Source organism: Cryptomeria japonica, chromosome 2 (genome assembly GCF_030272615.1).
Source record: "Cryptomeria japonica chromosome 2, Sugi_1.0, whole genome shotgun sequence".
In the NCBI taxonomy this organism is placed as follows: domain Eukaryota; kingdom Viridiplantae; phylum Streptophyta; class Pinopsida; order Cupressales; family Cupressaceae; genus Cryptomeria; species Cryptomeria japonica.
Window position 1 is genome coordinate 519,905,977 of NC_081406.1, and position 14,058 is coordinate 519,920,034.

Below are 14,058 nucleotides of genomic sequence, written 5' to 3' on the forward strand. Positions count from 1 at the left end.
ATGCCAACACCATACCCAAATTACATGAATATAACACCTATTTATACAAATAATCAACCTTGACTACAAGATCGGCTCAAACCTCAATACCTAATTAAAAAATTACATCACATGATACATATAAAAACCACCAGACCAATAAAAATACCATAGACGACATAGCATGGACCCAAATCACAACACCACCAGAAATCTTGCCAAGATCAACCACAACATGCTACACCACCGAAAATACCGCATAACATGAAGAATTTTATCAGACCCATAATTTCTTCAATAACACATACAATGATCAACACAGACCACCAAAACAAATAGGACTTGATTAGGAAACACCAACAAGCACATTAAAACCATCCGCAATAGCTGCACCAACACCATTTAATCAAATCTTCATCGATCAACATGCGAACACTCAAGAACACTCAACAACAACAACTCAGACATGAAAGATAACATGCGGAGCACCAAATCATGAACCATATGAATTAAAGATACACATGAACATCTCAAATATTCTCCCAAATCCACAACAAAAGATGTGATCATTCTGGAGCACAGTGGATCAAGCACCAAAATACTGCAACAATAAACACTGAAACATCAATATTCCTACTAGAATCCACAACTCGATCAAGTCACCACATAGCATCGTGAAATCAATAAAGATTGAAGTATCTCGAGTTGATTCATCATAGAAAACAAATAAACCAACTAGATCAACTCACTGCAATCACCGGATCACCAAAACACAAGAATATGTTGACATCAATGACAACAACATATCATAGTAGCAACAATATCCAACAATATCCCCCTTTGGCATTGATGGAAACATATGAATATGAAAAACAATAAATGTAAAGGAATAAATCAACACCAACAATCTCCCCCTAAGATCATGCACACAAAGCTTAAAAAATAAGGCATTTTTTCACATGCTCTCGCCCCATTTGACAACAATGCCAAAGACAAAATGCAAATAATTATTCTTTCCCTCTAAGAAGTAAAATCTCTCCCCCTTAGGATAAAATCACAAATTTGAACCGAATCACTCACTAACTACTCTGGTTGAGTAGCAGCACCAACTCATCAATCCAGATAACAAGATAAGACTATGAAGTCCACTGGATTGATGCATCTCAATGCATCCAGTTCTCATCAGGAGGGGTAAAGACCCCTAACTTGTCTCTGAAATATACAAATGTATTTGGAGGCAAAGGTTTAGTAAAGCTATTTGCAATCTGATCCTTTGTAGATACTTACTCCAATTTGACTTCTTCATCACTGACTTTCTCCCTCAAGAAATGATACCTAATTGACATATGCTTTATTTTAGAATGCAATACCAGATTCTTGGAAATATCAATAGCACTTGAATTATCACAGTATATAACAGTAGGATCATCATAAATAATTCTAATGTCCTTTAGCATTTGCTTCATCCAAATTACCTAAGTATAGTTACTAGAAGTAGCAATGTACCCAGCTTTTGCAGTCGATAGAGATATAGAATCTTGTTTCTTACTAGACCATGAAACCAACTTATTTCCAAAAAAGAAAGCTCCATTGGTAGTTCTCTTCTAGTCATCAAGATCACCTGCCCAATCAGCATCAGTATAGGCACACAACATGAAATCATCATTCTTCGGATACCATAGACCATAGTCAATTGTTCCCTTCAAGTATCCGAAAATCCTCTTCACAAGAGTAACATGACTCTCTTTAGGATCAACTTGAAATCTAGAACAAAGAAAAACAACATGCATAATGTCTAGTCTAGTCCGAGTTAAGTATAACAGTCCACCAACCCTAGATCTAAACAAAGTCTGATTAACTTTATGAGATTCATCATTCTTAAACAACTTGCATCCAATCACCATAGGAGTTCCAATAGGTTTAGAATCATCTAACCCAAAATTTTCCAACAATTCCTTCACATTCTTAGATTGAGAAATGAAAATGCCTTTACCGGTCTATGTAATCTACAATCCTAAGAATAATTTCATTTCACCTATCATAGACATCTCAAACTCTTTTTGCATATCATCAGCAAACTTCATACTCAAATCATCATCTCCTCCAAGAATAATGTCATCCACAAACACTTCAATAATAAAAATGTTATCATTATCAACCTTAAAGCATAAGTTACTATTAGCAGTACCTTTACAAAATCCCAACTTCATCAAATACTTGTCCAATCTAGCATTCCAGGCTCTAGGGGATTGGTTCAGTCCACACAGTGCTTTCTTCAATTTGCATATCATGTCTCCTTCATCTAATAATTAAAATCCATCTGGTTTCTCAATGTAGACTTCCTCTTCCAAATCACCATTCAAAAATGTTGACTTTACATCCATCTGATATACCTTGAAATTCTTGTAAGCAACATATGCAAGAAGAAATCTAACAACTTCATTCTAGCTACTGGAGAAGAAGTCTCCTCATAATCAATTCCTTCCATCTGAGAACATCCCTTACATACCAATCTTTCTTTTTTTCTTACCACTTCACCGGCCTCATTCATTTTATTATGGAACACCCATTTAGTGCCAATCACATTCTTGTCTTTAGATCTCAGAACAATCTCCCATGTGTTATTCTTCTCAATCTGGTTCAACTCTTCTTTCATAGATTTTTTCTAATTCTCATCTTTACATGTTTCAACAACATCTTTATGTTTAATCTTGGAAATCAAGCATATCTCTTTAGTAACAATCCTTCTTCTAGTCATCACACCCTTCTTTTTATCACCAATTATCTGATTTTCTGAATGATTTAATCTCACATACCTCAGAGTCTTTTGATTGTTTTGATTTTAAGGTTCTTGAGCTTCTTCACCAGCAACAACAATATCCAGATTAATTGTCTCTAACAGAGCATTCTGCTTTAAGATCTCAGTCTGCACAGGCTTTGAAGCAACATCTTGATCATCAAACTCATATTTGTATGCTCTGATATGATTTTCATGATATTCATCAACTTTCACATTTGTGCTTTCCACTATCTCCTTTAATCTCGTATTGTAACATTGGTAGGCCTTGCTCTTAGTAGAATAACCCAAGAAGTTTCCTTCATCACATCTTGCATCAAAATTCCCTATATACTCATCTCTTTTGATATAACATTTGCTTCGAAAAACTCTAAAATATCTAACTGTAGGAACATGAACAAACCATAGCTCATAAGGAGTCTTACTAGAATGACCTTTTATATGCACCTGATTTAATGTGTAAATAGAAGTGCTAACAAATTCTCTCCAAAAGGTTTTCACAACATTTCCTTCAATCAGCATAGTCCTAGTAGCATCCAAAATAGTTCTATGCTTTCTTTCAACAACTCCATTCTGCTAAGAGGTTCTAGGAGCAGATAATTGTCTTCTAATTCCATTCCTCTCACAAAATGTATCAAACTCACCGGATGTGAATTATCCTCCTCTGTTAGATCTTAGACACTTTAGCTTCAACCTTAGCTTTGAATATCTTGAATTTCTTCAGTGCTTTTGATTTCTCCCTTAGAAATGTAACCCACATAATTCTAGAGTAGTCATTAATCAACAACATAAAATACATGTCACCCTACATGCTTCTCACTATTGTAGGACCACATATGTTAGTATGCACAAGATCTAATAAACCATTAGATGTATACAACTTACTATTAAATTAAGTTCTTGTTTTCTTTCCCAACTGATGCTCTTTACATACTGGATTAGAAGGCTTCACAATATTAGGCAAATCTCTAATGACTTGAGTAGAACTTATCCTTATCATGTAGTCAAAATTAACATGACATATCCTTCTATGCTACAACCAACTTTCATCTATCTGAGCAATGAAACAACTTTTCTCACCGTCATTCAAGTGAAAGATATTACCTTTAGGCTTGGTCCCTGATGCAATCTCTATACCGAAGACATTTAGAATCTTGAATTTACCATTCTTGAATTGCAAATCATATCCCTTATCAACCATATGTCCAACACTCAAAAGATTATGCTTCAAACCTTCAACATATAAGACATCATCGATATTATGCTTACCATAAAAGGAAATAGAACCTCTACCACGAATCACACAAGCTTTATCATCTCCAAATCTCACTATACCACCATCATACCTCTCCATATTCACAAATTTTCTTTTATCACCTATCATATGATTTGAACAACTACTGTCAATTACCCATTCATCTTTCTCTTTAATCTTAGCAGCCAAATCTTTCTCCTCAACAATGCAGCTTGTAGAGTTCATTGGTACTGGATCATCTTCCTTGATAGAAATAAATACAAATTCATCTCCCGAATTCCAATTCTTTGACTCTTCATCAACAACATAATAACATATCTTTTGATACTTGTACTTTTGGTTAGGGTTATAGGTCTTATCATACTTATTATTATTCTCATATCTATCATGCCTTTTATGCTTATCATACCTAGACATTCTTTTAGGACACCTAGAGGCAAAAATGTCCTATCTTATTACAAGAAAAACACTTCAAAGGCAACTTTTCATCATACTTACCGACTCCCTTAGGAAATCCACGAGCAATAAGTTCTTCAAGCTCATCCAACTCCCTTTCCTTTTCTTCCATCTCTCTCATCTCTCTTTCATATTTGGAAACCCTAGATGAACTCTCTCCCAGATCATACTTCTACTTCCCGGATACAGAGGATTTAAATTCAGTCTCAAATTTACCATTGATTTTCCAAATTCACCCAACTCAAATACAACAAGCTTACCAGCCAACATATCTCTTGTTATAGTAGTCACACTTCGGATCTCATCAATATCAACAACTTTATCATTGTAAGCAGGAGGCAAGGATCTCAGCACCTTAGCAACAATCTCATCTTCTTCAAGAGTTTCACCGGCACATCTGGTATTCATAACATGTTCATTAACTTTAGCCATAAAGGATGCCATGTTCTCATCTTCTACCATCTTGAATGTCTCATACTTTCCTTTCAAGCTCTTCAACTTAGCAACTTTGACTTGTGTATCTCCTTCATACAAGGTCTTTAACTTTCTCCAAATCTCATGTGTAGTTTGCAGACCCATCACATTAATAATCTTTGAATCGGTCAAGGCACTCAATAATGCTTCCTTAGCTCTTATGTTATGTTCAACATCCATGATCTCATCAGAAGTAACCGGTCCATTCTGAGGAACATTGTAGACATTCTTTGTAATCTTCCAATAATGATCTCCAAGACACTTCAAATGAACTTTCATCCAATCCTTCCAAACAGTGTAATTGTTTCCATCAAATTTGGACTCTTTTTCTTGAACACATAGGTTACCATACCAGATCTCCTCAAGTAGTCAAGCTTCTTTCAAAGGATCTATCTCTCATACCAATTTTTGGCAATAACAATGAAGACAAATGAGGGGGGGGGGGGGGGGGGGTGAATCGGTTTTCACCGGATTAAGCAATTTAAGCACAATCTCATATCTGATCAACTGTAGAAGGAATAAAGATAAACACAATAACAACATTACACATAACACCAAGATTTTGATGTGGAAAACCCGGTTAAGGGAAAAACCATGGTGGGAACCTACCCACAATAAGATGATACTCTATAGTAGTGTGTGTAAATATTACAATGGGGAATGTACATGCATTTAGGCACACTGCCTAAAGTTCACTGCTCAAAATACAATGACCTAGAAGGCTACAACCCTTAGGGAAGGTTCAACACCTTACAATGATATTTTGAATACAATTCGGTCAAGATGAATTGAGAGAATAGCATCTCCTAATGCCTAATGACAGTTCTGATAAAGCTCATTTGTCTGCCCTGCAACACACTCTGCTCAATACACCACACCGAATGATGAATTCTATTACTCACAAATAAACCACTCGCTCAACCCTCAACACCTAATTACAAGATTATATCACACGATACATAGAACAACCACCAGACCAATTACAATACCATATATGACATAGCATGGACCCAAATCAACTCCTCAAACACGCAACCAATAGAAATCCTACCAATATCAACTGCAACATGCTACACCACCAAAAATACCGTATCACAAATAATATCACTAGACCCATAAGATCTTCAATAACATGCACAATGATCAATGCAAACCATCAAAACAAATAGGACATGATTAGGAAAAACCAACAAGCATGTTAAAACCATCTGCAATAGCTACACCAACACCACTTAATTAAATCTTCATCAATCAACACACTAACACTTAAGAACACTCAACAACAACAACTCATACAAGAAAGATAACTTGCAGAGCACCAAATCATGAACCATATGAATTGAAGATACACATGAACATCTCAAACATTCTCCCAAATCTGCAACATAAGATGTGATCATTCTGAAGTACAACAGATCAAACACCAGAATACTGCAACACTAAACACTGAAACATCAATCTTCATATTGAAATCCACAACTCAATCAAGTCACCACATAGCATCATGAAATAAATAAAGAATGAAGTATATCTAGTTGATTCAACATAGAAAACAAATAAACCAACTAGATCAACTCATTGCAATCACCAGATCACCAAAACATAGGAATATGTTGACATCAATGATAACAACATATCCTAGCAGCAGCAATATCCAAAACTAGGGAAGGACATAGAGAGGTAAGGAAAAACAGAGAAGAGAATAAGAGATTATATAAAGGGAGAGTGGTAAGGGGGTAGGGAGAGAGCTAGAGAGGGTACACATTGAGAGATGAGATACCTAGAGGGTGAGAGAGAGGTTAGAGACCTAGATGGGAAGAGAGGGGTGATATAGATAAAGGGGGATAGAAGAGGTAAGTTGATGACTTTGGAGAATGAGATAGAAGAGCGGGGAGAGAGAGAAAATAGAGGGAGAGGTATAAATTGAGTGAGATGTGAAAAGGAGAGAGGTGGATAGGTGAGAGAGAAAGAGAAGAAAATGATAGAGACATTCAAGAAGAGAGAGAGAGGGGGTAAGATGGTAGAGATAGAGGTGGAGAGGGAGGGAGTGAACTAGAGGGGTTAGATAGAGATATAAGATACCTAGAGGGGGAGAAAGAGGTGAGAGACATAGAGAGAGGGGGAGAGAAGGTTTGATGGAAAGATAATGATGTAGACAATAGAGATAATAAGAATTAGTAGGGAAGGGAGAGTGAGATGGGGATAAGGAGGGAGAGGGATATAGAGAGAGGGAGGGGAAGAAAAGAAGGGAGGTATCGAGAAATGGGAGGGGGGATAAGAGGAGAGATGAAATAACAAAGAGAGAGAGGAGTAAGAGGGGATTGAGGGAGAGGTAGACATTGAGGGAGTGAAAGACTTAGGGAAGGAGGAGATAGAGAGGTGAGGGGAGAGAGAGAAGAGAGGGAGAGATTTAAATAATAAATAGGGGTAAAGAAGAGAGAGAGAGAGAGAGAGAGAGAGAGAGAGAGAGAGAGAGAGAGAGAGAGAGAGAGAGAGAGAGAGAGAACTAGAGAGGGGACAAATATATAGGTGAGAGAACTAGATGGGGAAAGAGAGATGAGAGACCTAGATGGAGAGAGAGAATATTAGGATAGATAGAGGGGGATAGAGAGGTGAGTAATGAGACATGGATGTAGAGGTAGATAGGTGGAGAGGAAGTGAGCAAGAAACCTAGAAAGGGGAGAGAGAGGTGATGACCTAGACTATAGAGAGAGAGAATACAAGAGGAAGAGAGAATAACATAGTGGGGGAGAAAGATATATATGGGGGTATGTATGGATGGGGAGATAGAGAGGGAGAGGGGAAGAAATGGATGGAGATACTTAGAGAGGGGAGGGAGGTAGAAGAGCAGAGATAAAAGAAAAAAGAGAGAAGAGGGGATGGATGGAGAGGTAGAGATGGAAGGAGTGAGAGACCTATATAAGGGGAGATAAAGATGTTAAGGGAGAGAGAGAAGAGGAGGGAGTTTATAAAGGGAAAGGGTTAAGGAGGAGGGAGAGAGAGGTAGAGAGGGAGGGAGGGAACTATAGAGGGGACATATAGATAGGTGAGAGACCTAGATAGTGAGAGAGGAGTGATAAAGATAGAGGGGGATGAAGAGAGGTGGGTAATTAGACCTATATGTAGAGGTAGATAGGTGGTGAGGAAGGGAGGGAGAAACCTAGAGAGGGGAGAGAGGGTGGGATGGAGAGGTGATGACCTAGACAATGGAGATAGAGAATAAAAGAGGAAGAGAGAATACAAGAGAGTGGGGGATGGAGATAGAGAGGGAGAGGGAGAGGGGAAGAAAGGGAGAGACCTAGAGTGGGGAGGGAGGGAGAATAGAAGAGAAGAGATATAAGAACAAGAGAGGAGTAAGTCGGGATGGATGGAGAGGTAGACATGGAGCAAGTGAGAGACATAGGGAATAGGGAGATAGATAGGTTTGGAGAGAGAGAGAAGAGAGGGAGAGAGTTCATAAATGGATAGGGGTAAGGGGGAGGGATAGAAAGGTGGTTAGAGGGAGGGAGAGAACTAGAGGGTGGACAATTAGATAGGTGAGAAACCTAGAGGGGGAGAGAGAGGTGGGTAATGATATATGGAGGGAGAGATAGTGAGGTAAATAGGGAGGGAGGGAGAGACCTAGATATGGGGACAGAGATGATAGAAGGGATAGGTAGTGATCAAGAGAATGGAGAGAAAGGGGAGAGAAACAATAAGAGAGTGAGATAGAAGAAGAGAGAGGGAGGGAGTCAAGGATAAAAATGGGGGTAAGAAGGGAATGAAAGTTTGAGAGGGTGCGATATACCTAGAGAGGGGAGAGAGAAGTGAGGGAGACAAGAGAGGGAGAAAGATAGGTCTAGAGTAGGGGGAAGATAAAGAGAGTGAGATACAGAGCTAAAGAATGCTAATAAGAGAATGATAATTATTGGAATTTGACTATTTGAAATTTTATATGATCCTCTATCAACTAGAATCTACATTATAACTCCTATAGAGCTAAACCCACTCTCAAACATCCTACCAATATATACATGAAATATAAATTAAAGGACATATTGAAATGTGACGTATACTTAAATGTTATATTTCATGTATATATTCTTCTTTGGGGGTGGGTATAACTTGTGTCCAAATTGGAAAACTTGTACATTCACAAAACCTTCAATTTAATAATGAAGAACATTTGGCAAGTGTCGAATAGGGTGAGTGCCATATTTGACACTCACCAAATGGTATGCATTGGAAAACACCAACCCTTTGGGTTGGATTGTACTTTGGCATCCAACCCAAAGGGTTGGACGACCATTTTAGGCCCGTGACATGTTTTTATCAGAAGATTAACAAATTTCACATATTTTTGTTCATGCTCTCCATCAAGTTTGTACATGTTTCAATGTAGCTAAAAAACACACCATAATATCATTAAGCTCTCTCTAATCTATCCAACCATGTAATTTTTTTCGCATTTTGATTTTGTTAAGGCTTTCATCTTTAATTTGTTTTGTTAGTGTGTTCATTTTTGATAAAAAACCAACATGTTCTATTTTGGGCATAGTTTTTTTACATGTTCATCGAATTTTGAAGCAACTTACACTTTTAGAAACTAGACTCCGTTCTACACACCTCAATTTTTTAAATTTTTTTTATGATTAGTTTTTAATGATATTCGGGGGGGAACTAAAATTTATTTGACGTCAAGAATTGAGGCAACAATGCACTAAAAGGGGGCGCTCTACAACTGGTATGAATCCATGAAGGTTGTCTTTTCACCCTCCTTGGATTTCGGACCTGCCTTGCTGGCGCTTGTGCCATTCCCTTGGTGTCCTGCATCACTCTTGTGTGTGCTTAACATTTTCCTCGTGTCGCTTCCTTGTTTCTTTGATCTTTTTTTTCCCTCTGCATGTTTTTTCTTAACAAATTGCTCCTAGGCTTAGGTAAATGATTGTGCCCCTTCCCTAAGGCCGCTCATGCGAAGGGGGATGGGTAGTGTGAATAATGAAAAACCTAGTTGCAAGAATGATAAGGAGCATATCATTAATAATAGTGAGGGCTTGGAGAATGAGGTTGTTAATTCATAGAAGGGCAAGCATGAAAATATCTCTTACAAAGTAGTGGCCTTGGAGCAATCGGCCACGGTTTTCCCTCCTTCTGCTAGCTTTGATGGATCATTTTGTAGGCACAAGCACATGGATACAGAGAACAGTCTGGGAGGGTTCTCAACCGATGGAGATAGACTCGTATCTAGTGATGGCAGCATGGCCGATGACCTTGGAGGGGGAGGAAATGGTAAGTCTCATCCTCTCAGGTTGAAGACTCTTTCCTTGTCGCCAAATGAAGATATGATAAAAGTCATTAGGTCTGAGCAGTCGCACTTAAGAAATATTACAATTTTTTTTTTATGCATGGATAGAGAATCTTTGCCTTCGCAGAAATTTTTTGATGACTGGATTGCAAATGTTTGGGGCAAGAAATTAGGTATTCATGTCAATTTTTGCAGAATGATTCAAAAGGGTTTATTTGTAATTTTTTTGAAATCCCATAATATGCAAGATAGGGTCTTGAAGAATTTTTTTCAGAATGTTGGGCACTCCTTATTTAGGGAATTTCCTTGGTCTCCTAAAGGAAATGTCGAGTAGGTTATTGCTCGCTCCTCCCGTAACTGGGTTGAAATTAAGAACCTCCAGCCCAAATTTTGTCCATTCATTCCTCAGATTATGAAATCGTTGGGCTTGGTTCTGCAAGTTGAGGAATCAAGAACCACTCCCCTCAATTGAATGCTAGGGCTCATATTGCACTTGATCTCGAGGTTGTGTTTCCCAACATTATCTCTCTTGATTTTGAAGGAGAAATCTTTGCTTGGGAATTGTCCATGTTGGGCAATTTGGGGGCCTGTTTTTTCTGCAAAATTAATGGGCATATTAGGAAGGATTTCCCTTCTCTGAAAAACTCTCACAATGCTAATTTTAACATTGCTGCTAAAGGCAATTTGAGAAGTGATATTAGTAAAATGAATTTTTTTGTTAATATAGCTAAAGAAGGTAATACTTTACCAATGGATATCTCATCTAACAATGGCATTGAGAAGGTCAATTCTGGCCTTGATTTACCGACTGATGATAGTAATGGCAATAAATTTATTAGTCTCTCCAATCCTCTGTTTGAGGATGAGTATGAGGTTGTCCAAGCCTCTGTCATGAATGATCCCTCCAACATCCTTGTTGGGTGTCACCCAGTACAGGCCAATCTTCCTAATTATGATCAAGTGAAGGTTATTAATCCCTCCCCTCACCTCAGACTGAATGCTCAGTAGCTTGTTGTTGCAAGTATTAAGGAGAAAGTTGGTTTAATAAGTAATGCCTTCCAAGTCCCATCTAAATTGAAGATGAGTAACTCCTTACCTGGTATCATGAACTCCATGGCGGATGTATATTCTGATAAACAAATTGTGCCCTTTGGTGCTGATGCTATGGCTATCAGTAATGTTGAGCAGTTTATAGAGGTGGTTAGTAAAAAGGTTAGAAAGAAAAGGAAAACATTTGATAGACAATCTCTCTCTAATGATAATAGTAAAAAAGGCAATGAGGTGCCAGAGTGCTTTAATAGGTTGTACAAAAATAAAAAAACCCTCCACCAAATAATTTTATGATGATGTACATACATAGTTGGAATGTTAGGGGCTTGGAGATGTCTGATAGAAAATATGTGGTTAGGAAATGGTGTAACAGTATCAAGGAAAAGGAAATTATTTGCCTCCAAGAAATCAAAGTGGTAGGGTTCCATGCTTATACTATTTTGAAATTCTTGTTGGCTCAGGCCATAGGGTTCCACTCCAATCATGATAGGGGTAAAGGTGGTACTGCCATTTTGGTTGGTCCTAAGTGGGAAGATAAGATCATTGCTAATGGTGTCTCCCCCTACCAAAGGGATCTGTGGGTCACTTTTAAAGAGAAAGACTGTGTTTTTGGTATTTGCAATATTTATGCTACTAATGACTACAGAGAGAGCCAATTTTTGGGATTGGTTGACAACCGATCTCCCGAATGCCCATTGGAATTTTGTGGGTGATTTTAACATGATAGAACATGGTGAGGACAAAAGTGGTGGCAATAAGCATTGTTGGAAGGGTAATGAACATTTCTTCTTGGCTATGTTCAAGAGGAGATTTAATCTGGTAGATCCCCTGGAGAAGAAAAAGGGCTCCTTTTCTGGCATTTGGTTCGCATGGTGAAATAATAAAAGTGGTAAGTAGAGAATGTACTGTAGATTGGATAGATAATATGTAGATGCTTCACTTTTTTCTTTCCCCTCTCAGGGGGGTAGGCCCCTATTTGTGTTTCTCCTGCGAGTATCTCAGATCATTCTCCTATCTCTGTCATTGTTAATTTGGACCTTGATCCCTCCTCTATGATCCGACCTAAAAGGGAGAATGGTTTCAAAATTAATTTCTCCTTGCTTAATGATGAGGACACTGGTGAGGCTATTAACATGGTCTCCCAATTGACCAAGCTGTGTATTTCTGATCTCAGACCTATGGAACAATGCGAGGCTCTTACTATTACTTGGAGGAAAATGTTTTAGATCATTGGTAAGAAATATGCTATGGAAAGGTCTAGAGAGGAATATTTTCTTTATATTAGGCTCAATGAGATTGAGAAGGAACTTCAGAGTAAGGGGCATAACCTAACCCTAGAGGAAGAATTATCTTCGGTCAAAAATCTCCTAAGGAAATTACAACACTTCAAGATCCAAGGGTAAAAGGTTAGAGCTAAAATGAACTGGCTTAAAGTTGGTGAAAAGGGAACCAACTACTTCTTCAATCTTATTAGAGACAAGAATAGAAGGGAACTTATTGAAGACATTCAAGTCAACAATTCTATCACCAATGATCTGGTGTCCATTAAGGAGGCTTTCTTCAGTTTTTATATTGGCCTCTTTTCTTCTGAACATAGTGATATGAATCAGAAGGCCCTTGATAAATTCTTGTTGTTAATCCCTAAGAAAATTTCTTGTGAGGAGGCTAAGGATTTGAGTCATAAGATCTCTCTGGAGGAGATCAGGGGTGTTATTAGTTCATTGGCTAATGGTAATTCCCCAGGGTTAAATGGGTTAACTGCTGAATTCTATAAGAAGCACTTGGAATGGATAAGCTTTGAACTATTTTATCTGTATGAAGATGTATTTAAATAGGGATCCCTTAGAGAGAACATCAATAAAGGTGTCATAAAATTGTTACCTAAAGGTGGGGATAACACTCTGGTTAAAAACCAGAGACCTATTACCCTCCTGAATATCTCCTACAAAATTATTGCAAAAGTATTAGCAAGGAGGATTGTTGGGTTATTGGACAACTTCATCTCTACCACCTAGACTGGATTCATTAAAGGTAGATATATTCTAGAAAACTTGGTTACTAGTTGGGAGGCAATGCATTGGGCTAAAGTTGATAACCAAAATGTTGCAATGATTCTTTTGGACTTTGAGAAAGCATATGACATAATTGAGTGGCCCTTCATTAGAGGAATATTGAAAGCTATTGGTTTTCCTTCCTACTTCTATAGATGGATTGATATTCTTTTTAAGGATTCCTCAACAGTTGTTGAGTTTAATGGTGAATTCTCTGAAGCTATCCCTCTAAGGAGGTCTATCAGGAAAGGTTGCCCCATTTCCCCGACCTTGTTTGTCATTGTTGTTGATGCTATTTTCTACATTTTGAGGGCTCCTAAACTTGGGCCTTCTATCAGAGGACTTACTCTTCCTAATGCTGATGATCTGATCAGTGCCCAATTTGCTAATGATACTACTTTATTTGTATCTTTGAATGAGGAAAAAATTGATAATTCTATGAATAGACTACAATTTTTCTATCTGGCCTCTGGAGAAAAGGTAGCTCCTCACAAATATACAGTGCTTGGGTGGTCTGATGTTCCTCCAAGTTGGGTCCCCTGCAAAGGTGGGCAGTGGGCTGGTCCAAATTCTATTGTAAGGTATCTTGGTATTCCATTTTCTATTAACCCCTCTACTCAAGATATGTGGCATTGGATACTCTAAAATTGAGAGGAAGCATTTAAAATGGCATACTCACCTTCTCTCCTTGGCTGGAAGAGTGCAAATTGTT